General features: G+C 39.1%; 1 protein-coding gene across 1 annotated transcript in view; it reads left to right on the forward strand.

Annotated features, from left to right (window-relative positions):
• SPATA17 (spermatogenesis associated 17) overlaps window positions 1-22,630 on the forward strand; it is a 104,840-nt gene that overhangs the window by 81,214 nt on the left and 996 nt on the right. The gene's annotated exons all lie outside the window — the stretch shown is intronic.

Genomic DNA, 22,630 nt, shown 5'->3' on the forward strand with positions numbered 1-22,630 from the left:
AAATAAGCAAGGAATTGAAATACTATACCTCTGATGAAAGTGAATCTAGTTAGTTTACTTAGTAAATCACTATAAAATGTAAAATTGCTTGCCTATTTTAGGTTTTACATTGTATGTCTAAATACACGGAAATGCCTTTGATAGAATTTATGTGAGATGTTTCCATGTAAAATATTTAGTAGTCACTATGAATTTAGTCTACAATGATACGTTGCAATGTAACAGGACAGTCAGGGGATCACATACAGTAACTGTAATCTTACAGTTGTCAAAACACTCACATATGTTCCCATTTACTGAAGCAGAAATGATAGCTTACAGTCTTTAATCGGTATTGGAATTAGTTTCCATATGCATTTTAGAAAACTGACTTTAATGACAGCATTTAATGTTTTCTTATTTGTAAAGTTCAGGAAGTGATATCTTAAGGTGTTCCATTCTGATAGATTCTTCCCTCTGATGCCTTATTATAGGTGAATTACAGTACAACTGAATCACTGTTTCATTATTTGCACAGGCATTTTGGCCCTAAACAGGATTTTATTATCTACAAAGCATAAAAATACCCAGGACTGCAAAGAATTAATTTAGAGAACCTAAGCATATTGCACAGAACATAAAGTTGACCTTTACCGTCTACAGCTCTTCGAATGGAGTGGGATGTGGAACACATCATAGGTTTAATGTGGCACAACGCTGTCTGCAGAAACTTGGGTGGGACTGTGACTGCCTGCCCATTGCACCCGATGATTGAATCTGCTGTCACCAGCATCCTGATAATAATGAACATTCAGCTTAACGACCGTGATTATGATTATCATAATTGATGTGCAAGTGCAGTGTGTGGGGATCATTACAGCTGAACTGTACAGCAGAGAAACATGCCTTAGTTATGGATAATTTTACTTTTATGCATTGATTGGGATAAAATATGCCTTTCTAATTCAACAGGCCAACTTGATATAATTTTTAAGGTTTCTACATGTAGGAATTATGTTTATGAGCTTCCTTCAAAACAGTCATTCTAACTGTTTGTTTTGACTTGTTTCAATCCATTAATAATGGGAAATAATTAAGTGATTAGACACTGTCAAGTGGAAATCAGTTATAGAATACTGCCTGTGTTAATCAAATACCTACTTCTAATATTTCTGATTGTCATGGTCTTGCCTACGCTAGGAAAAATAGCTGTTGTAATTCACCACCAACACAATTCTACCTTTGGTGGAGAAGTCAAAATAGGGCTGCGGTCAACACTACTCGCATTCTCACACTGTACTGTGTAGAGCAGGCAATAGTTGTTCCATATATAAATTATATCACTTCCATCTTTGTCACCAGAGGCAGAGAATTACAGGTTCAAATTCAGCCAGTATAGATAAAAGCACAATCAACAGCTTCAGTCGATTTTCTTGAACAGTGATTGCCTTCAACTTGGATTACATGAAATTGCAGACGTATTTAATTAAATCATGAGATATATAACATGACAGATAAACACAAGTATGTGTATATATTTTAAACCAGACTTTATAAAAAGAATGTTACAACATTAGTGTAATGAAGAGTATAGAGTTTAATTGGTTTACACTAAGTGTAAATTTGGCTCTTTGTCCAAGAACTGACAGATTTTCAATCTGGGCTAATAGAACAAACAGATGATGGGAAAAATTCTTGTAGAGGGAGAAAGTGATTTTTTTCTGTTTGAAAAATAGTTTCAGCTCTTTTGGGGCCAACAACATACAACAGTCATGTGTTTAGTGGATGATGTCATTATGTGGCAGAATTTTTGATACATTATTCATGTTTTTCCTTACCTGACTATACTGAAATTTATTTAAATTTTACATTAACTCCATTTTTTCTAACCTTCTAGTGATTGGACTTGAGAATAGGAATAATGTAGGTGTGAAGTTTTAGATTCTTTTTTACTCATACTGTGGTTGTTTTCATTTTAATTAGAAAAAAATGATTATCCAAGAATATTTGCTAAGACAATGTGGTACCAGCTAATGAATGTGGATCTGTACTATCAGCTTTAATACCTTTTAATACTTTAAAGTCCATATTTACTAGTATACTTTGTGACAGAATGAAGTTACTGGCATACAATAGGAGAGCTAGCATCTATTTTGAATATCAGATCTTTAGTTCCCCAGTTCAGCCTGAATGTGTTTTCCTAGGCAATGCAGAGCTTACATAATGTGCCAGCCAGAAGGGAATTATTAGATGAGCTGTAAGAGTTTGCTTGTTACAGTACCAGTTTCCTCATGAGCCATGTCAAGGATAATAAGGATTGTTGCTAAGTGTGTTGCACTCCAGCAATCCCCGGCCAATGTCATGGCTCCTGTATGGTTATTACTGCTGGCATGACTTGATGTATCTACTCAGATGTTCCAAATGGACCCTTAGTTCGAGTTATCAACTGTTTCCAAGAAAAGTCTCTTTTCTGTCACTTTTCTTCCTATCCTGAGTCCTGCACCAAACCAAGTCATTTAAATCCAAGGATCTGGCCCTACAACAGTAAATCCTATACTATGCATGCAAATTCTCTCTACTGTACCCTGTAGTATTTTCTGCTCTCAAAACAACCATTATGAGTCATAACTCTGCTGTATTTTCATATGAAAGTCAACTTGAGTAATCCCCTGCCTTCATACAGGGTGATTCCTACAGCAGCATTACTCTTCAGAGCTGGGACCTCCTTGGAATTCAGGTGTTGTGGCTACCAGGGTAGATACTACAAAACAAGAGCAGTGTTGCCCAATTCGATTATCACAGACCAGCTTAATAAGCAAGTGGTAACAAAACCAGGTTTTCAAACTGGGTTAAAAAAAATTAAAATCACTTTTGAAACTACTACATCTGATTTTTTTTTCTCCAAATGTCACAATGTACTGTTGACAAGAAAAGGTGTTAAGAAAGGGAGGAGTATGTCCTATCTGACGGGACATTACCTCTCGTTCACAGGACTAGAATTAAATATCTCTTATTATAAGATGCACCTATTCAGTCTTCCAGGAAAGCAAATGATAATTTCAACTTTTGGCAGTTGACATAATGATCTTTCCAGATTCCTTATGACTGTGTCATAGTTAGCGAAATACACTTTCTTCTGCTAATCACTTTCAGTGCTCTCACTGTACTTGAGCTGTAGATTGTTTCCTTTGAGAAAATCCTTAAGGCCACCACTGTTAAGTTGCCTTTGAAAAATGCTATGCTTGATATATGATTATTAATGATTATTAACTATCAGCTGGCTTTCAAATTATTTTCTTATTTGTAGAAAGATGGTAAATGCTGTGAAGGAAATTAATATGTGCAAAATATATCCTTGGCTAATATTTACCTAAACGCAGAAAAGAATCTGTGGATAACTGGAGGGCTGAAAAACTTTCTCATGGAGGTTCCTGAAGAGTTACAGGATGTGCTTTTGAAGGAATGCTACAAAGTAGTGACTGAGAAGAGTCAAACCATTCAGTTATTTGCATAAGAAGAGATACTGTCACCACTTGTCTAATAAAATCCATTCTAGTGGTTATTTGTAAGGGTTTGTCGGCAACTAGTTGAATATTTTATAAAACCTGATTTTCAGTTCTGTGATTTCTCAGCGGGAAAATGCATTCCCTTGATGATGATCCAAGGCTTTGAAGAATAAATTGATTCGTAAGAGAAAATTAGATGGTACTTATTATACTGTCTAACTAGCAATCCTGTGTCATTTGTCTGTTGGATGATAAATGTCTTGCTTTGCCTACCTTCCTCATTTAATAATGTAACTTGTATGTTAGTGGTATAAAAGAAAATCTTGGAGTTTTAGTAAGAGTTAACTTTAAGCAATATTTCTTTGAGGGAGATGTATGCATGTTTAAGCTTTCTAAATTATTCCCATTGTACAAATTGCTTAAACATCTTGGAGCCTCTTATTTTATCAGAAACACTTTAGAAATAGAGTATCCTGACCAATTCTTTCAGTGTGTGCTTAGAGTACATTACAGTAACTTGTGGCCGAGGTTTTAATGAGAAAAAAATCAGTTAATCTAGAAACAGCAGAGATTGAAGTTAAACCTAATTTGTTTTGTTTATATTTTGTTTAGGTGTTGACTGTTTGGGTACGATTTTGTTAGAATTCCAGGTCCTTACACTAAACTGGAAAATGCTTGGCCTTGCCTTTTCATGTCAGTTTTGGATAGGCTGCTCAGTATTCTTGGAATTAAGTACATTTTTTTATATGTATGTCAAACATAATGTATTTCAATTCAATTCAATTTGCCACAACACTGAATTGAAAAGGCTATATTTTGAAGTCACTTAAAATTCTTTATGGAACCTATCTACAAAAGAAAGCTACTTATTATTCGATAATACTCAGTGAGACCTTGTTTGTGCCTGTTAAATAGAGTTGAAATTAAAGTAACAGAAAGATTTTTACAATCCATACAACTGTTGAAAACTGCAGGTATGAGCACTGATCCTCAGCACTGAGCATAATTGAGATATATCCATGGAGTTAGGCTAATTTGCATCAGGTAAGGATCTGGCTCATCATGAATATAATCAATATGTAAATACGTGCTCTTTAGAATGAATGATCTGGGAAAAATGATGTCACCTATTTTCACAGAAAAATATACTTTTTTATTATCATCTTTAGATACACATTTCTGAGGAGTTGACAAAATTGAAGCCTAAGATCAGCGGCCCATATTCGGATGACTTTCTTGCAATAGATACACTTAGGACTAAAGAATGTTGCATCTTGGAATTGCAGATTTTGTTGCACTGACTCATTATGATTGTATAGTTGTATAAATTGAGCACTATTGAAACCTAGAGTTGTTCTAGGTGAACTCTAGGAGATTATGCCAGGTATGTGCCCAAGCAGAAAGAAAGAATGCAAGTTTCTTTTTTTTTGTTGTTTTGATGATCTCTCCAGAGTGTAAAAGTAGATTATTCTCAGAGCAGTAGGACTTCAGTGCAGAAAAATGGATTTTGGTGTAATCTAAATTCCTTGAATAGGAAAAATCACAGTAATAGCTTTGTGCACTTATGTTGGAATGAATGAGACATCATAAGTAATACAGACTTCTTGTTGTCTTAATGGTATGGTGTAAGTATATACTGCTTCTTTATTTAAAGTTTGTATTATAAATCAATTCTGAACTCATTTGCCCCGTTTTAAATAGTAGTATGATATTCACTTTGGGATACTCTTCAATGTTTGCTCATTTAATGCATTGAAGAGCTGCTTTCAATATGTCCTTTACAAACCCATGTTAAAAGGATATTCCACCATGATAAACGATATTTCTTCTCTTACATTTTTTGTTGATGTCAGCATAATATATGTAGAGGAAACTGAAAGGCATATCCACATAAGGAATTTTTTTATGAGTAGGTGTATTAATATGTGTTAATGTTCTAGAATGAAAGTTCTGGAATTGTTCAGAAATAACCTTTGCACTTCAAATTCAGACTTCACTCCATATAATAACCTTACAAGCTCTGAGTTAATGTATAGAAGTAATCCTTCCTCAGGCAGAGGGGATATGGTATGTAGACTGCAATGCACACAAAATCTGTTTCACAACTGTATTGGTTTTGTTTCTCATAATGAGACTATTTGAGCAGGAATTTACATTTTGACTGTGATAATAGGAACTAATAATATTCCTGGCTAGTAGCTTTGAGACGTGTTAGAATCTCTCACCTGTAGTCGTATGAAGGAATGGCAGCCTAAGTGGTAAATGCTTATCATCAGTGACCAAATACTCCGCTCCTTTGAAGTATAACTTGTTAGGTATGAGAGTCTCGAACTTAAGGAGGAGGAAAAGAAAAAGAGAAACAATAAAAACATTCCACATTAACAGACTTTGTACAATAATGCAAAGCTGCTTGATCGAGCACTGTAGTGTCAACCATGTCTTTCTTCTAATGCTAAAAGTAATGCACATAGACAGAGTGACAATCAGAGTACAGCCTCCCATCAGCTGTAATTAATCTTTTAGTTAACAGAGACTAGAAAAGCTTCTCATCAGCCTCTTCTGAAGTCTGAGGCACCCTGTTTTTTGATGTTTGCATTCTGAGTAAGATTGTCCCCACCAGTTCTAACAAATTGAAACACCAGGCTAATTATGGCAGCTAATGAAGTGTGTGGAATGGTCACAGCTTGTTGTGAAACTGTTCCTTCAGCTCAGATTAGAGTTTCATCAATCACTTTTTTAAACTGATCCAGAATTGCTTCTGCCCAGTGCTTGGCATTTTTAATGCTGTTTCTGTAATTGGTTTTTTCCCCAAAGCTTAGGCTATTTTTTGAAATATTACATTCTCGGGATAGGACTTACAAACTCCGGTTTATAAAAAAAACATTTCATTATCACCTCTATCAGCTGATCAAGTGCTAGAAAGCTAATAAAAGAAGCAGAAATATAAAATTTGATGTATTGCTTTTAATCCAGCTAAAGGTAGCAATAAAGCATATACACATATATGTATATGAATCATTATTACTGTGGGCTGGATGTACACTGCAATCTCATGAGACATGGTTTGTGGGCTGGATGGTTCAAATCCCACTGAAGGACCTAAATGAAATGAATGACTTCATCTTAGCTTATTTCCTAGTGGATTGTGGTCTTCCATATATCACTCAAAATGTTTGCCATGATTTGTAGTTTTTGCAGATGCCCAAACCTTTGGCAGAAGGAAAACCAAAATGTTTTGCTATTTAAAGAATTTCCACACTTCAATTCAAATCTGAAGTCCTCAGAGAAGTATGGAAAACTTTACAGTATAACTTATGTTGCTACTACACTCTCAATGAATAAATTAATATATAAAATATTGTAAAATTTCCCAGTTTCTCTTCATTTATAAGATATAATCATATTCAGCTATACATTAAAAGTTCTGTATAGATATTAAAGGCATAGATGTTAAAGTCTAAGGTTAAATTCTTTCCTCAACATGGATAACAGAGTGTAGAATTTGGTTGGGAAGTTATCCAGCTCAAAAATGAAATAAACTTTTGCTTATGCAATACCATAGAATATCTGTGCACAAGATGTTACATTTAGTATACATAGTGTATTCATATCAGAACCAATACAGCATGGTTTTAGTTTTTGAACTGTTCAGCAATCGATTTTTAAAATTTGTGCTAATATATGTAATCCATTTCATTTTTCTGGACACTGTTGAATATGAAATAATATTGGGCTATAAATATCAACTTTTTCTCTCCCTAAAGCTTCTGATCAGCAGCAGTTTGCCAATGCCAAAACAAATTTGTGGCACCTGAGTGAGTAATCACCATATCTGATGCTATTCTTGAACTGTATCAAAAACCTGGTGTATTTGCACAGGAGAAAAAGTGCCATTGAAAACATGACACATAAAGAAGATATGTTATCATATATGAGTAAATACAGACAAAAAATAGCAATAGATATTAGCCTAAACCTTTTTTCCCCAGTTTTATTGATAAATGAGGGCATTTGTAAACACTGAATAGTAGATAAGTAATTTCTTTAGTGTTAGCTGATCTGAAAAGTAAGCTGCCTGAAAAATGAGAAAATATTCGTGTTTGATCACTTCAATCTCTTCTGAAGGTAGCTTAAATTTCTGGAAGAGGAAGGCTGTTTTTCTCTTCAGCTTTCATCAGTGTTGGGAGGCACATTGCCAACTCATGTTTGGCCGGTTACCCACCAGGACTATCTGGTCCTCTTTTGCAGAGCTGATACTCCAGCCTGCTTTATTTTTGGGGTTAGTCTGTGCCAGGTGCATTTGTCCATCCTGTATTTTGTAAGGTTCTGTCAGGCCATTCCTCTAGCCTGTCTCCATCACTCTGAATGATAGCCCTGAAGTGTATTGATGCTACCTGTTATTTGGTGTAATCCATGAAGTTGAGGAGAGTGCATTCCATCTCCACCTCCAGGTCACTGATGAAGATATTAAGATTGGTCCCAAGACAGCACCTGAGAAAATAGGTTTGTACCCAGGTTCCAGATAAGAGTACAAACCATTCATTGCTACCCTTTGAACCTGATACTCTAGACAGTTATTACATCTCTTAGTCTGCATATCTAGACTATAATTTACCAACTTGGTTAAAAGGATTCCCTGGGAGATTGTGTTGAAAGCCTTGCTAAAGCTCAGCCAGACAGTATCATCCACTATTCTCCTTTGATCTGCATATCTAGTCATTTCATCACAGAAAGCAATCAGGTTTGAAAGCATCATGAAACCAGATGAATTCTAACCGGAGTACTGTTTTTTCTGCATATCAGAAGCCAAATACAGTACATCAATGTGCCTTTTTTTAATTGATTTAAATTATTACAACTTTTTTATTGTTTTTATTATTCAAATAGAACTGAAACTTCTAAAATAACAAATATTTTCAGTTGAGGATTTCAACTCAGAATTTTCCTCCTTAACTCTTGATGGCATGATTTTGGCAAGTTAGAGAGAGTTGCATCTTGATCTTGGCAGGTTAAACATTTTCTGTCTTTAGTCTAGCAGGTTAAAAGTGATTCTGAGTTTGTCTTGGCAGTCAGCACTTGGCACTGGCTTATTTTCAGCTGGAGAGAGAATGTGGTGGTTGAACAGATTAGACAATGAAAGGGGCAGTTTATAAATGTCATAAGACAAGATACTTATCCCTAAGTGCAGTACTTTCTAATGCAAATCCTGTTACCAGTGGACAAGAAGTTGGTTTAAGAATAGTAGCACTATGGTAAAAATATGTCCTTTACTTTTTTCATCAGATGCTTTTTAAGACTGTATTTTTTTGTACACAAGAATGTAGTGTTAAACATAGCTCCACTGAGATTTAATAACTTCATAAAAGGGTTGTGTATATCTCATCAGAGTGTTTTCATTCTTGACAATGTTATTTATACATCTTAAATAAATTAAGATGAACTTCTAATCCCTTCTTCCAAAACATTTTGTTAAAATACACTGCAAGAAGTAGATATTTGCATGACAATAGCAAGTAAACACCTCCTGGGATTCTGGATACTTATTGAACTATTTCAACTGCACATTTGTTTTTTAGCCCAGATTCAATAAAGTTCAAGGGTATCCAAGTATGAAATAGCTTGTGGAGAAATTCACATTGGTTTCTTAATTTAATTTACTTGTAGAAAAAGGCTACATAGTTGAAAAAAATAAAATATTGGCTTTGGCAATTTTGGTTCAAATACAGACTTTAAGAATAGAATTTGAGTGATGTTGTTTCATAATATTACCTAGAGTACAGTACAGCATGCATGGTAACTTTGTGTGCCAAACTATATTTTAATATTGATACTGTCCCTCAATAGGTCCAAGAGTATCTGAAGTATCTACATCATGGCTTCTTCTTTAGTAGATTAGCTTTATACACATCAGTTAATTATCTGAACAGTAATTTATAAGGGTGAATGTATTTCTAAAGCATTGCAAAGCTAGTCCATGTTTGAGAGAAAGAAGCAGTGCCTGGCTTGCAGATCATTAATAAATGGAATAAATAAATGTAGAGGGTACCGCTGGGAATTCCACCCTTCCTTCCCCTTGGGCAGCAACAATGACTGCAGGGTACTAAGTAAATGTAACAAATGCAAATTTGGGCCACAAATCTTCATTGCTGCTTATATTACACATGACAAACAGGACAGCCTAGTTTCAGATCCCAGGTTAATTTTACAGAGGCAATAGTTACAGGAAAAGTCATTTACTGGACCAAATCCTTCCCCTTTTTTCTTTGTCCTTCCTTACACAAAACTTCCATCAAAGCCAAGAGATAATTTGCCTTTGCTTGTGAGAAAGGACAGTAAGGGTTGACACATTTGTAATCCTTAATGAACACAGCTATCACAGAATATCTTACTCATTTAGGAATAGTTGGACTTTCCTTGTACAATGGCTCAAACTATTGCATTCTGAAGTGCATCATTATTTTCTGTCATGTCATAGCTTAATTTGTGCACCTAGGAAAGGGTATGGTGGGATATGCTTTTGTTCCTTTGTCCAAATTGCTTCTTATTGTGCAGGAGCTAAAATAGGTTTTTTTCAATACTAGAATACATCCTCTACTACCTTGCACAGATGAGGACAAGAAGTTTTAGAGCTTGACTGTGTTAGTCAGTTGTCTGTGGTTATCTCGAAAGCACAGATTAGCACAGTTTAGCCGCTGAGCTAAGACAGAAAACTGCAGTGAGCACAGATTAGTAGCAGAACTTCCTTCTCCAAATATTAGAGAAACAGAGGAACAGAGTTATAATTTCCATGTCAGGCTGTCACAGGGGAGCGCACGGTGCTGTGATACTCGTACTGGACATATCATGCAGAAAGAATCTAAACCTGTGTAATTATCAGGTCAGTGCTTTTCAAACTCATGAAGTGTAATTAGAAATATTTTATGATTTCCAGCAAGCACTATTTGAGTTTGGCTTCCTCATTTGTAATTCCAAAAGATGAAATGCATAAGAGTCAGTGATAGTTATACATCTCCATGAAAAATTAAGTGTAAAAATAATGAAATGTTTGTTACATAAATTAAGTAGCAATTAATGTTTTTCTATTTGGCAGATAGGACATTAAAATAGTGTTGCTAAATTTCCTACTGTGAACATAATTCCCTGATTCTTTTTTACAACACATTATCATAATGTCAATAAAAGACTAAAACTAAGAAATAGAAAAAAATTGCCTGATGTAAGCATAACACAGAAGGTTATAAAGTTGTCTTTTATGATGGCTATACAGTATCATTTTATTTTAAGATCTAATAGCAAGTTGATTCAAAGGGTAAGACTTACAAAGTCATTAAAGCAAGTAGAAAATTGCCTTCTACCATAGTAACCCAGTCTTTTTAAATCAAAGAGTTTTATTGTTGTTGGTGATGTTTGCATTTGCAGGAGGTAATTAGGGAATGAGTTAGACATCACACTGAGAGCCCTCAAGCTTGTCAATAGGAACCATAAACTTTGCTTGAAAAAAATAAAAAAAAGGTCAGTTTAAAAGGCAAATTGCAGACAATAGAGGGAAACAGGATCAGAACATTTTGGGTCAATTTGACCTCTGCTGTGTTTATCCACAATATGGAGAAGCTCATAAAATACACTATGCTTCTGTGAAAACTTTATTGCACTTACCAAATAGATCAAAATTTGGAGGTTTTAGAATTAATAGTGGTAGTAGACAGTTGAAGGAGTTGGTAGGTGATGGCTCCTTGCTCTCTGCATCATGCTGGCATGCTGAATAGGACAAGGTGTAATTCTACCCCCTTCATCACAGCAGTGGTCACTTGTCCACTATGGTGCAGGGAACTCTGATTAGGCACACTTTTCCCTGGAATTCAATACCTCTGTGCTGACACAATGAGATCCAGTCCCTAAGGCATGATCCAGGCTTTTGTTATTATCTCTTATTTGAAGGGGCTAGTTGACCCAATTGGTTAACACATTAGCTTTTCAATTTTATAGCCTTAAGTCATGGAAGACCTATTCCTAGGTTTTGGTTATTTCTCCATGGCAGAAAGTAAAATTGGCAGTCTGTGCCCACCAGCCACAAAACAGAGCTATGCCAAACAACTGTGTCCTGAACTTTATGGCTAATTAGCTGTTGAAACTATGCCCAAGAAATAGGTTCTGTTGCCCATGGGAAGGAGTGTGTAGCCATTATTAATGTCCCAGCTCATATCTCTCAGTAGGTCTTACGAGCAGTGCGGCTTAAAGAGACTAAATGTACAACAGGGAATTAAAAATTATAGTACCCCTTTCACTGACTGAAATATTGTAAACTTGTTACACTGGGGCCAGGATTGGTGTCAATGTACTTTGTGTGAAAAGTGCAATAGAAGCATTAGTATTTGACAGCCCTGGTTGAAATAAGTGAAATTAATGGAGCTCTTTTCATATACGACAAGGCCATGGCACCCCTTTCATGCTGCTTACAGACAGAGAAAAGTCAATACTTTTTTATTACTTGATGCTGACCTACATTCTGCACTACAAGTGCCAGGCCCACTAATTGGTTTCAGTTGTGAGAAAAGTTTGCCCCAAAGAAACACTGGAGCAGATAAATCAATCTTTTTTAGGGTAGCTTAGTGGGTTTTGAGCACTTGAAATGACATTTGTGTTGTATTGACAGAATGGGTTGTTACACTCATTTTGTCATGTCAGAAGGCCCTGTACTAGTTGGAAGTATTGTTAACCAGTATTGATAAATTTGCTGAGAATAAAAGTTAGCTGGATCAACATTTTACTTATCTAACAGCTTGCTGCTTCTGCTTTGCTTCATTTTAGAGAACTCCATGGCCATTAATAGGTTAGGAGGCTTACTATGACAGCTCAATTTAAAACTCTAATTTTACCATTGCAAGCATTAGGATCATAGGGAACACTTAAATATGACCACTTAGTGTTAAACAGGTGGAGTTGTGGGCTGTGGCTGTACAGTGAAGCTTGGCAGTACTACCTGGTTTTCAAATGAGGTGCACACATGAGGTGTCTCCCTGCTTTCTGGGAAAGCAAGATTGCTCTGTAGGCTTACCCTGCATTAAGAACATAACTACTGCATGGATGTTTATGCCCAGTTTCCCACTACATCCTCTGAAGTCTTGATGTTTACCTGTGGATATTGATTTCAAGGTAAAGAAAAGTGACTTGTTTCCTGGTTTTACTATTCAGTAGCCCTGGCAGGCTTTGTTTGCTGCTCCTTCAGCTATCAGCAGGTGACTCAGAGGGGAGTTGGAGGCGTGGCTTGCTCGTTAGCAGGAGAGTGAGAAGGCTTTAAAAACATCTCTAGGGAGCGCATGCGACCTGGAGCGCGGCGAACAGGAGCGGGCAAACAGGGGTATGGCATGACAGTTTGCACAGCAGTTCGAACAGGCAGGGCAAACAGGCAGGGCCTAAGCCTAGCTATTTCTGCGGCCCTTTTTTCTTTTTTTTCTTTTTTTTTTTCTGTTTGTTTGTTTCTCTTTTCTACCTTTCTCCACAGCTCAAGGCAGTCATGCCTCCAAAAAAATGAAAGCTGTTGCTCCTGTTACCAGTAGAGGGGTGTCAATACAGACAGAACCCTCTAAAAAGGATGCAGCCACTCAGGCCTCTGGCTGCATAGACTGTTTGAGCCTGGACCTACTACCAGAGGACAGTATGAGAAGTGCCTGCATACGATGTGAGCAGGTGAATGATTTGCTGGGTCTGGTGGCAGAGCTAAAGGAAGAGGTCGATAGGCTCAGAAACATAAGGGAGAGTGAAAGGGAAATTGACTTGTGGAGTCACACACTTTCAACTCCTAAGGAAGCCCAGCAGGAGGTGGTGAAGCCCAGCCCCTCCTGCCATCAGGCAGATGGAACAAACCATAGGGATGGGGACGAATGGAAACAGGTGCCTGGTCATAGAGGCAAAAACACCCCCTCTCGACCCCTTTCACCTACCAGGGTGCCCTTAAAAAACAGGTATATGGCCCTGGACTCGGACAGTCTGTTGGAGGACAGTCAGGAGGAGGATCTGTCTACAAGGTCTTCTGGTTACCCCCAGTCTACCGGACAGGTTACAACTACAGATAAGAGGAAAAACAGAAGGGTTGTTGTAATCGGTGACTCCCTTCTGAGGGGAACTGAGAGCCCTATATGTTGGCCAGACTCATCCCACAGGGAAGTTTGCTGCCTTCCTGGGGCCAGGGTGAGGGATATTACCAAAAGACTTCCTAAGCTTATTCAGCCCTCAGACTATTACCCACTGTTGGTTGTCCAGGTTGGAAGTGATGACATTAAAAAAAGGAGTACCAGGGTAATTAAAAAAGATTTTAAGGCTCTGACCCAATCACTTCATGGGACAGGAGCACAGGTAGTAATTGCCTCAGTTCCTGTGCTAGCTGGGATGAATGAGGAGAGGTTTAGAAAAGCCCAGCTTACCAATAGGTGGCTTAGGGGATGGTGCTATCATCAAAATTTTGGGTTTTTTGATCATGGGGCAAACTCCATGTTGCCCAGTCTCGTCAAAGCAGATGGGCTTCATTTATCTAGGAAGGGCAAAAGAACTGTAGCCCATAAGTTGGCAGGGTTGGTAGGAGGGCTTTAAACTAGGTTTGAAAGGGGAAGGGATGGCAACTGGGCTCTCCAGAGATAGGCCTAAGGGCACAGAGCCCAAGTTGAGAATGAAATCAATGGCCCAGCTGAAGTGCATGTACACCAATGCACGCAGTATGGGAAACAAACAAGAGGAACTGGAAGCCATAGTGCAGCAGGAAAACTATGACATAGTTGCTGTCACAGAAACGTGGTGGGATGACTCACATGACTGGAGTGCTGCTATGGGGGGCTACAAGCTCTTCTGAAAGGACAGGCAGGAAAGGAGAGGTGGAGGGGTGGCATTATATGTTAGAGAGTCTCTTGACTCTGTTGAAGTTGAGGTCAGCAGTGACAAGGTTGAGTGCCTGTGGGCCAGAATCAGGGGCAAGGCCAACAAGGCTGACACCCTTGTGGGAGTCTGTTACAGACCGCCCAACCAGGATGATGATGGAGATGAATTATTCTACAAGCAGCTGACAGATGTCTCAAAATCTCCAGCCCTTGTTCTTGTGAGTGACTTTAAGCTGCCAGATATCTGCTGGGAGCTTCATACTGCAGAGAAGAGGCAGTCAAGGAGGTTCCTGGAGTGTATAGAGGACAATTTCCTTCATCAACTGGTAAATGAGCCTAGCAGGGGTAAGGCCCCGCTAGACCTACTGTTTACAAACAGAGAGGGGCTGGTAGATGATGTAGTGGTTGGAGGCCACCTGGGGCATAGTGACCATGAAATAATAGAATTTTCAGTCCTCAGGGATGTAAGGAGAGCCACCATTAAAACCTCTATTTTGGACTTCCGGAGAGCAGATTTTGGCCTATTCAAAAAACTGATTCAGAGCATACCCTGGGAAACAACCCTTAAAGGCAAGGGGGTCCAGGAGGATTGGACATGTTTTAAGAAGGAAATTTTGAGTGCACAGCAACAGGCTGTCCCAGTGTGCCGAAAGGCCAGCCGGAGGGGAAGAAGGCCAGCTTGGTTAAATAGGGAGATTCTGAAAGAAATCAGGGATAAAAAGAAAGTTTACAGACTATGGAAAAAAGGGCTGGCTACTTACGAAGAATTTACAGATAGAGCTAGGTAATGCAGGAAAAAAATTAGGGAAAGAAAACTGGAATTTGAAGTAAATTTGGCTATTTCAGTTAGGGATAACAAAAAGTCCTTTTATAAATACATTAATAACAAAAGGAGGGGCAAGGAAAACCTCCATTCTCTGTTGGACTTGGAGGGAAATATAGTTAAGGAAGATGAGGAGAAGGCTGAGGTACTTAACACCTACTTTGCCTCAGTTTTCACCAGTAAGACAGGTGGCCCTCAAGACAACTGGCCTCTGGAGCTGGTAGACAGGGAGTGGGAGCTGAATAGCCCTCCTGTATTCCAGGAGGATATAGTTACTGACTTACTGAGCCAGCTGGATCCTAACAAGTCTATGGGACCAGACGGGATCCATCCCGGGGTGATGAGGGAGCTGGCAGAAGAGCTTGCCAAACCGCTCTCCATCATCTTCCAACAGTCCTGGCTCTCTGGGGAGGTCCCAGATGATTGGAGGTTGGCAAATGTCACCCCAATCCACAAAAAGGGCTGCAAGCAGGACCCTGGCAACTACAGGCCTGTCAGCCTGACCTCCGTGCCTGGCAGGGTTATGGAGCAGATCATCCTGAGTGCAATCACACAGCACCTTCAGGGGCAGGTCCTGTCTGACCAACCTGATCTCTTTTTACGATCAGGTGACCCACCTGGTGGATGAGGGGAAGGCTGTGGATGTGGTCTATCTGGACTTCAGCAAGGCCTTTGACACTGTCTCCCATAATATACCCCTGGAAAAGCTGGTAGTCCATGGCTTGGACAAGTGTACCCTCTCCTGGATTAGGAGCTGGCTGGAGGGTCGGGCCCAGAGAGTGCTGGTGAATGGAGCTGCATCCAGCTGGCAGCCAATCACCAGTGGTGTTCCCCAGGGGTCTGTGTTGGGTCCAGTCCTGTTTAACATCTTTATTGATGATTTAGATGAGGGGATTGAGTCCATCATCAGCAAATTTGCTGATGACACCAAGCTGGGAGGGAGTGTCAATCTGCTGGAAGGCAGGAGGGCTCTGCAGAGGGATCTGGATAGACTTGAGAGATGGGCTGATTCCAATGGGATGAAGTTCAATAAGGCCAAGTGCCGGGTCCTGCACTTTGGCCACAACAACCCCCTGCAGCGCTACAGGCTGGGCACAGAGTGACTGGAGAGCAGCCAGGCAGAAAGGGACCTTGGAGTACTAATTGACAGGAAGCTCAACATGAGCCAACAGTGTGCCCAGGTGGCCAAGAAGGCCAGTGGGATCCTGTCCTGTATCAAAAATAGCGTGGCCAGCAGGCCCAGGGCAGTGATCCTTCCCCCTTACTCTGCATTGGTGAGGCCACACCTTGAGTACTGTGTTCAGTTCCGGGCCCCTCAGTTCAGAAAGAATACTGAGGTGCTGGAGCGAGTCCAGAGAAGAGCAACAAGGCTGGTGAAGGGACTGGAGCACAAGCCCTATGGGGAGAGGCTGAGGGAGCTGGGGTTGTTTAGCCTGGAGAAGAGGAGGCTCAGAGGTGACCTCATCACTGTCTAGAACTACCTGAAGGGAAGTTCTAGCCAGGTGGGGGCTGGTCTCTTCTCCCAGGCACTCAGCAATAGGACAAGGGGGCATGGGCTTAAGCTCTGCCAGGGGAAATTTAAGTTGGATATCAGAAAAAAATTCTTTACAGAGAGAGTAATAAGGCATTGGAATGGGCTGCCCAGAGAGGTGGTGGATTCACCATCCCTAGAGATTTTTAAACGCAGATTGGATGTGGCGCTGAGTGCCATGATCTTGTAAATGGACTGGGGTTGGACCAAGGGTTGGACTCGATGATCTTGGAAGTCTTTTCCAACCCAATCGATTCTATGATTCTATGATTCTAAGATAGAATTATGATTCTAGCAGTAGTGTTCACTTTTCAGTTATTCCTTCTGCCATTGATTCTTAACAGAAGTTACCTAAGAAAAGGGTTTTCTCTGTAGAGAAGAACAGAAGATACCTATAAATCCCTGGAGGAGCAACAGATATAATTCCAGCACTACAAAAGAGTTTTTCTGAGATCCAAACTTTTCATGGATTGGTTTACTTTTTTACACAGCATATGGTGCCATGGTTGACAAAATGCAATTATACAGTGTCTTTAGTATTTTTAGATTGACTCAGAAGAGAACTCTGTGTTCTGAATCTCTGGTATAGAGGGAATACTTTACATAGCACAATTTTATCTTTGAAACCTTTGCACATGTTACTTGCCTTAACCTGTGAAGGAAATCTAGATTCATTCAACCTAATGCAACTTCAATCTCCGTTTACACAGCAAAATATCTATTTATTCAGCAAAATCAGATTTTGTCATTACAAGGAAAGACTATGCTATGCTGTAAATCAGGTATCATGAGTTTATTGTATGCTTATTGTTCCAAGTTTATCACATGCTTAACAGCTTCATAATTACAATGGATTTGAGAGATGTGCTATACGAAATTACCTGAAGTGTGTAGCAGGAATCTGTGAGTAGATATGTTACTGTTGTTTGTCTATTCTTGCTTTGGTCTAAAGCAGCTGACTTTCTACTTCATTAAATTTCCAAGAAGATGCTCGATTGTAATTTATATCTTACTCCAAACTGTATTTTTATATTAAAAAGGATATTACACAGCACTCTCAAAATTGTTCAGAAAGAAACAATATTAGTGCAAATTTATCTCTAGAATATCATGGAAGGTATTTTCAAAGTCTTTCAAGCTGATATGTAGGTTTACAAGGTCTTGTTCGTTTGCCAGTGTTTGTATGTGGTCTGTATTTATGTATGTCTGCATAGTCAGATGAAAAATGGCTTCAGAATTTGCTTTAATAACATTCCAGAGATAAACTATGAGACCATTTGACAAGTCTAATCTATGATATCAGAGAGTGCTGATTGAGACAAATCTTTGAAGGCTTTAATGCCACCTTTTATGACTCTGTTGTTTGGAACTGATGAGCACACAACAGTTAAGTAGTCAAATGTATTGAAAGGGTCCATAGGTCTTGTTAAGCTCTGTCAGTTGAACTTGAGTCAGTTAAAATTTACTGGAGTGAAAGGAGTCAAAGCTTGACAAGTTTAAAAAGGCAGTGTTATATTAACTTTATTTGAGAATTTAAAAGTAGATCTCTGATGCAGAGAATTATCACAGAATCACAGAATATCCTGAGTTGTAAAGGACTCACAATATATTGAGTCCAACCCTTAGCCCTACATGGGACCATCCCCAAGAGTCACAGCATGTGCCTGAGAGTATTGTCCAAATGCTTCTTGAACTCAGACAGGCTTGGTGCTGTGACCACTTCCCTGGGGAGCCTGTTCCAATGTCCAACCACCCTCTGGGTAAAGAACCTTTTCCTAATATCCAACCTAAATATCCCCTGACAAAACTTCAGGCCATTCCCTTAGGTGCTGTCACTGGTCACCACAGAGATGAGATCAGGGCCTGCCCCTCTTCTTCCCCTCACAAGGAAGTTGTAGATTATGATGAGGTCTCCCCTCAATCTCCTCTTCCCCAGGCTGAACAGACCAGGTGACCTCAGCTGCTTCGCACATGGCTTCCCCTCAAGGCCCTTCACCATCTTTGTTGCCCTCCTTTGGACACTCTCTAACAGCTTAATATCCTTCCTACATTGCAGTGCTCAAAACTGCACACAATATTCAAGGTGAGGCTGCCCCAATTCAGAGCAGAGCAGGATAATCTGCTCCCTTGACCAGCTGGCAATGATGTGCCTGATGTCCCCAGGACACAGTTGGCCCTCCTGGCTGCCAGGGCACTTCTGACTCACATTCAACTTGACATCAACCAGGACCCCCAGGTCCCTTTCCATGGCACTGCTTTCCAGCATCTCATTCCACAGTCTGTACAAACATCCAGGGTTGGCCCATGCCGAGTGCAAAATCCAGCCCTTCCTGTGTTGAACTTCACGTGGCTGGTGATTTCCCAGCCCTCTAATTTGTCCAGGTCTCTGTGCAGGGTATTCCTCCCTTTGAGGAAGTCAACAGCTCCTCACAGTTTTGTGTCATCTCCAAACTTGCTTAGTATCCCTTCCAGTCCTGTGTCCAGGTCATTTATCAAGCTGCTGGAGAGAACAGGGCCTGTGATGGAGCCCTGCAGAACCCCACTAGTGACAGGTTGCATGATTTAAGAATGCATTGTGAAAAAAATCCATTAAGCTCAGCTCCATGCTTCTATGATCCTGATACTGTGAAACTATGGAGTGAATCTCACCAATATGTGTGAATTCATATTTGTAAGCTTTTTATTTCCAATTGCCAGCATTGGGGAACTGATGGTGAACATAATTTTGGAGAAGCCTGGTTTTCTCTACTCACAACCTTTGTTCTTCAGAAGGATTATCTACATAATTTCATCCCTTCTATGCTATGTAGCAACCAGATTAAATTCAAGATGAACCTGGCAGCCTACCAGAATCAATGAGCTGTTCGTTGCAGTGCTTCACTGCACATTTTGAACTGTCATTTCACCATCAAAAAAGCTAGATGTGAGAACCTGGCTTCCAGTTCCTTTCCCTTTATGTTGCTACAATGGAACAGTGTCATAGACTCTCTCCAGTACTGTGAGGTAGATCTTCTAAGGCCAGGTGGTATTTTCAAGCCTTACTTTATCTCACTGTTGAAACCTGGTTAAAATCTGTATCTACAAATACAGAAACATCAGGGATTATTTTCATAAAAAGGTATTTATTTTTATATGCATACCTTGCAGCACATATCTAGTATATATTCTAAATATCAATTAATCTAACTCTAAAGCCAGCAATGCTTTTATTTATCCATCAGGCAGTAATATTTTCTAAATGTGGTCAAACAAAACTGCTGTCATCATAATAAGAGCCAGTTGTTTAAATGCTCAGTTGTGAGTATCTAGTGAAACAGTTTTAAATAACAAGATAAACAGCACAGCTGCCAAAGCAAAGTAATCTTACACCTAGGGGGCGTGTGGCACAGAAAATTTCCTCTTTGTCATTTTGATTTGAGTTTGAAGCTGGACCTGGGCTTAGTTCCAGCTCAAAAACACTATTCACTTCAAAGGCTTCTAAATCGTCCCAAGGAGGTAATTTTGGCAGCCAATTGTTTTTGTTTGGCCAGGCATCCTGATAGCAAAAGCCGTCTGCTCCAGGAAATGAAGATTTCTTCAGTGCTCAGGCTTCCCATTCCTGATTTTATCCTGATGTGGAAGGTGCACATTTTTTTTATTGCCTTGCCCAAAGTTCACCACTTGTTAAACTCTTCACTGTTTGTTAAACTGTACCTAACTGTCCTGCATGTAAACCACAAATATTATTTTAAAAGTAAAGGATATTCTCTATTCTTCTCTGAGTTACTGCCTAATTTGACATTATTGCTGGATTATCTACTTGCTTTCTCAGCAGATGGGGCTGGTTTGTTGTTTTATTTTCCATTTCCATGAACAGTGTTAATCTGATTAATTTACTGAATAACTAGCTCCCCTTTAGAAGGTGACCATTTGCAGTTGTGTTAGAGATCCTATAATATTTATTATAATAATTATGTGGACAACTTTTCCTGCAGTAAGAAGGTGCTTGTGATACCAAAAAAAACCACTGACATAAAATACTGTGCCATTCTTAAAGCTTAATATGAAAATATGCTGTTTCTGTTGGGTAAGAAATTGGTCAGTACAAGGCACAGAAAAACATTAAAAAGTAAATCTTGTGAATCATTTTAAAATGGAACAGCATCCCTTCTACACCACACAGGGAGTATTTTATTTTGAATGTATATGCCAACCTTGCTATTTTAAGATTTATTCACCAGGATTTTGGAAGAATCATGACAGACAAATTTATGTATGAGATGTAAGAAAGTATGTGGTTATGGTTTGGCAACCAACAATGCAGATGAAATTCAGGTTTACATGAAGCTTCCAGAAGTCAGAGTTGCTCTGTTTATGGAGATGCAGCTGAACTGTGGTCTGTGAAGTAGCTAAATCCAAACTATCCACGAAATGATAATTCTCTGTCATGTAATTAAATAAATAAAGGGGGGAAAAGGAAGTTTGCCTTCTCTTTTTAAGAGGAAATCTAGGCTTTCAAATTGTGGAATACATTGAAAAGATAAAAGTTTTAGCTTTTGTTCACGTATGGCCCCTGACATTTTCTGAAGACAGTGCAGTTCTGTGCACTTTTGCAAAGAAATATGTGACAATAGAAACCAGTAGGAAGCGTTGAGACCAACTTCTTAAAAATGGATCATCAGATCCTGGAAAGCTGAGAGTTCATCTGTGGCATGTCACTTTCTGGAAGGCAAACTAATTTTATTGCATAATAAATATTTTCTGTTGTCATACTGTTCTCAGTATTTCAGGGTCAAAGAAAATAATTTTATTAAGAATGCTTTAAAACCTTGATATTAAATATAATGGATTTGCTAATCATTTACCATGAGCATTTATTAGTAAGTAGCTAAATCAAAATATCATTTAGAATACTTAGTTTATTTTACTTTCTTGTTTGTTAACTGAATTGACATTGTACTCTTAAGGCACAGGGTCACTTGCATTTGTCTTATTCAATTTGGATTTGTAAGCATTTGCATTTTAAAAAATTGTAATAGCTGTTAACTTTCCAAGTAAAAAAAAAAGTGTTCAGGAATCACCTAAACAGATTTTTGCCACTAATACTTATTAAATATATATTCATTTTTGTACCATTTCTCATGGAGCTGGTTTAATATCCATATTTTAAAGTTTACGAAGATAGAAAAATTAAAATATAGCTTGATTATCTTGCTGTCTTTAACCTCCCAGTTGCCAGGGAGGATAATACACTTTTAAATACCCTGATTTGCAAAAGACTATAAAATTTGATTTCTAGAGCAGGAAGCTTTTGCAGTGCTTATAGTTGCTGAGAGTTTGAAATACATACTTGCTTTCGATTAAATCAATTCTTGTGCTCTTCTTCAAAGTAATATTCATAAATGCCTTGGATACTAAGCAAGTTTGGAGATGACACAAAACTAGGAGGAGCTGTTGACTCCCTCAAAGGCAGGAACACCCCGCACAGAGACCTGGACAAATTAGAGGGCTGGGAAATCACCAGCCACGTGAAGTTCAACACGGAGAAGTGCTGGATTTTGCACTCGGCATGGGCCAACCCTGGATGTTTGTACAGACTGTGGAATGAGATGCTGGAAAGCAGTGCCATGGAAAGGGACCTGGGGGTCCTGGTTGATGTCAAGTTGAATGTGAGTCAGAAGTGCCCTGATAGCCAGGAGGGACAACTGTGTCCTGGGGGACATCAGGCACATCATCACCAGCCGGGCGAGGAAGCAGATTGTCCCTCTGCTCTGCACTGAGGTGGCCTTACCTTGAATATTGTGTGCAGTTTTGGGCACTGCATTGTAGGAAAGATATTAAGCTGTTAGAGAGTGTCCAAAGGAAGGCAACGAAGATGGTGAAGGGCCTTGAGGGGAAGCCATGTGAGGAGCAGCTGAGGGAACCTGGTCTGTTCAGCCTGGGG

This window comes from Pithys albifrons, chromosome 2 (genome assembly GCF_047495875.1).
Source record: "Pithys albifrons albifrons isolate INPA30051 chromosome 2, PitAlb_v1, whole genome shotgun sequence".
Taxonomy (NCBI): domain Eukaryota; kingdom Metazoa; phylum Chordata; class Aves; order Passeriformes; family Thamnophilidae; genus Pithys; species Pithys albifrons.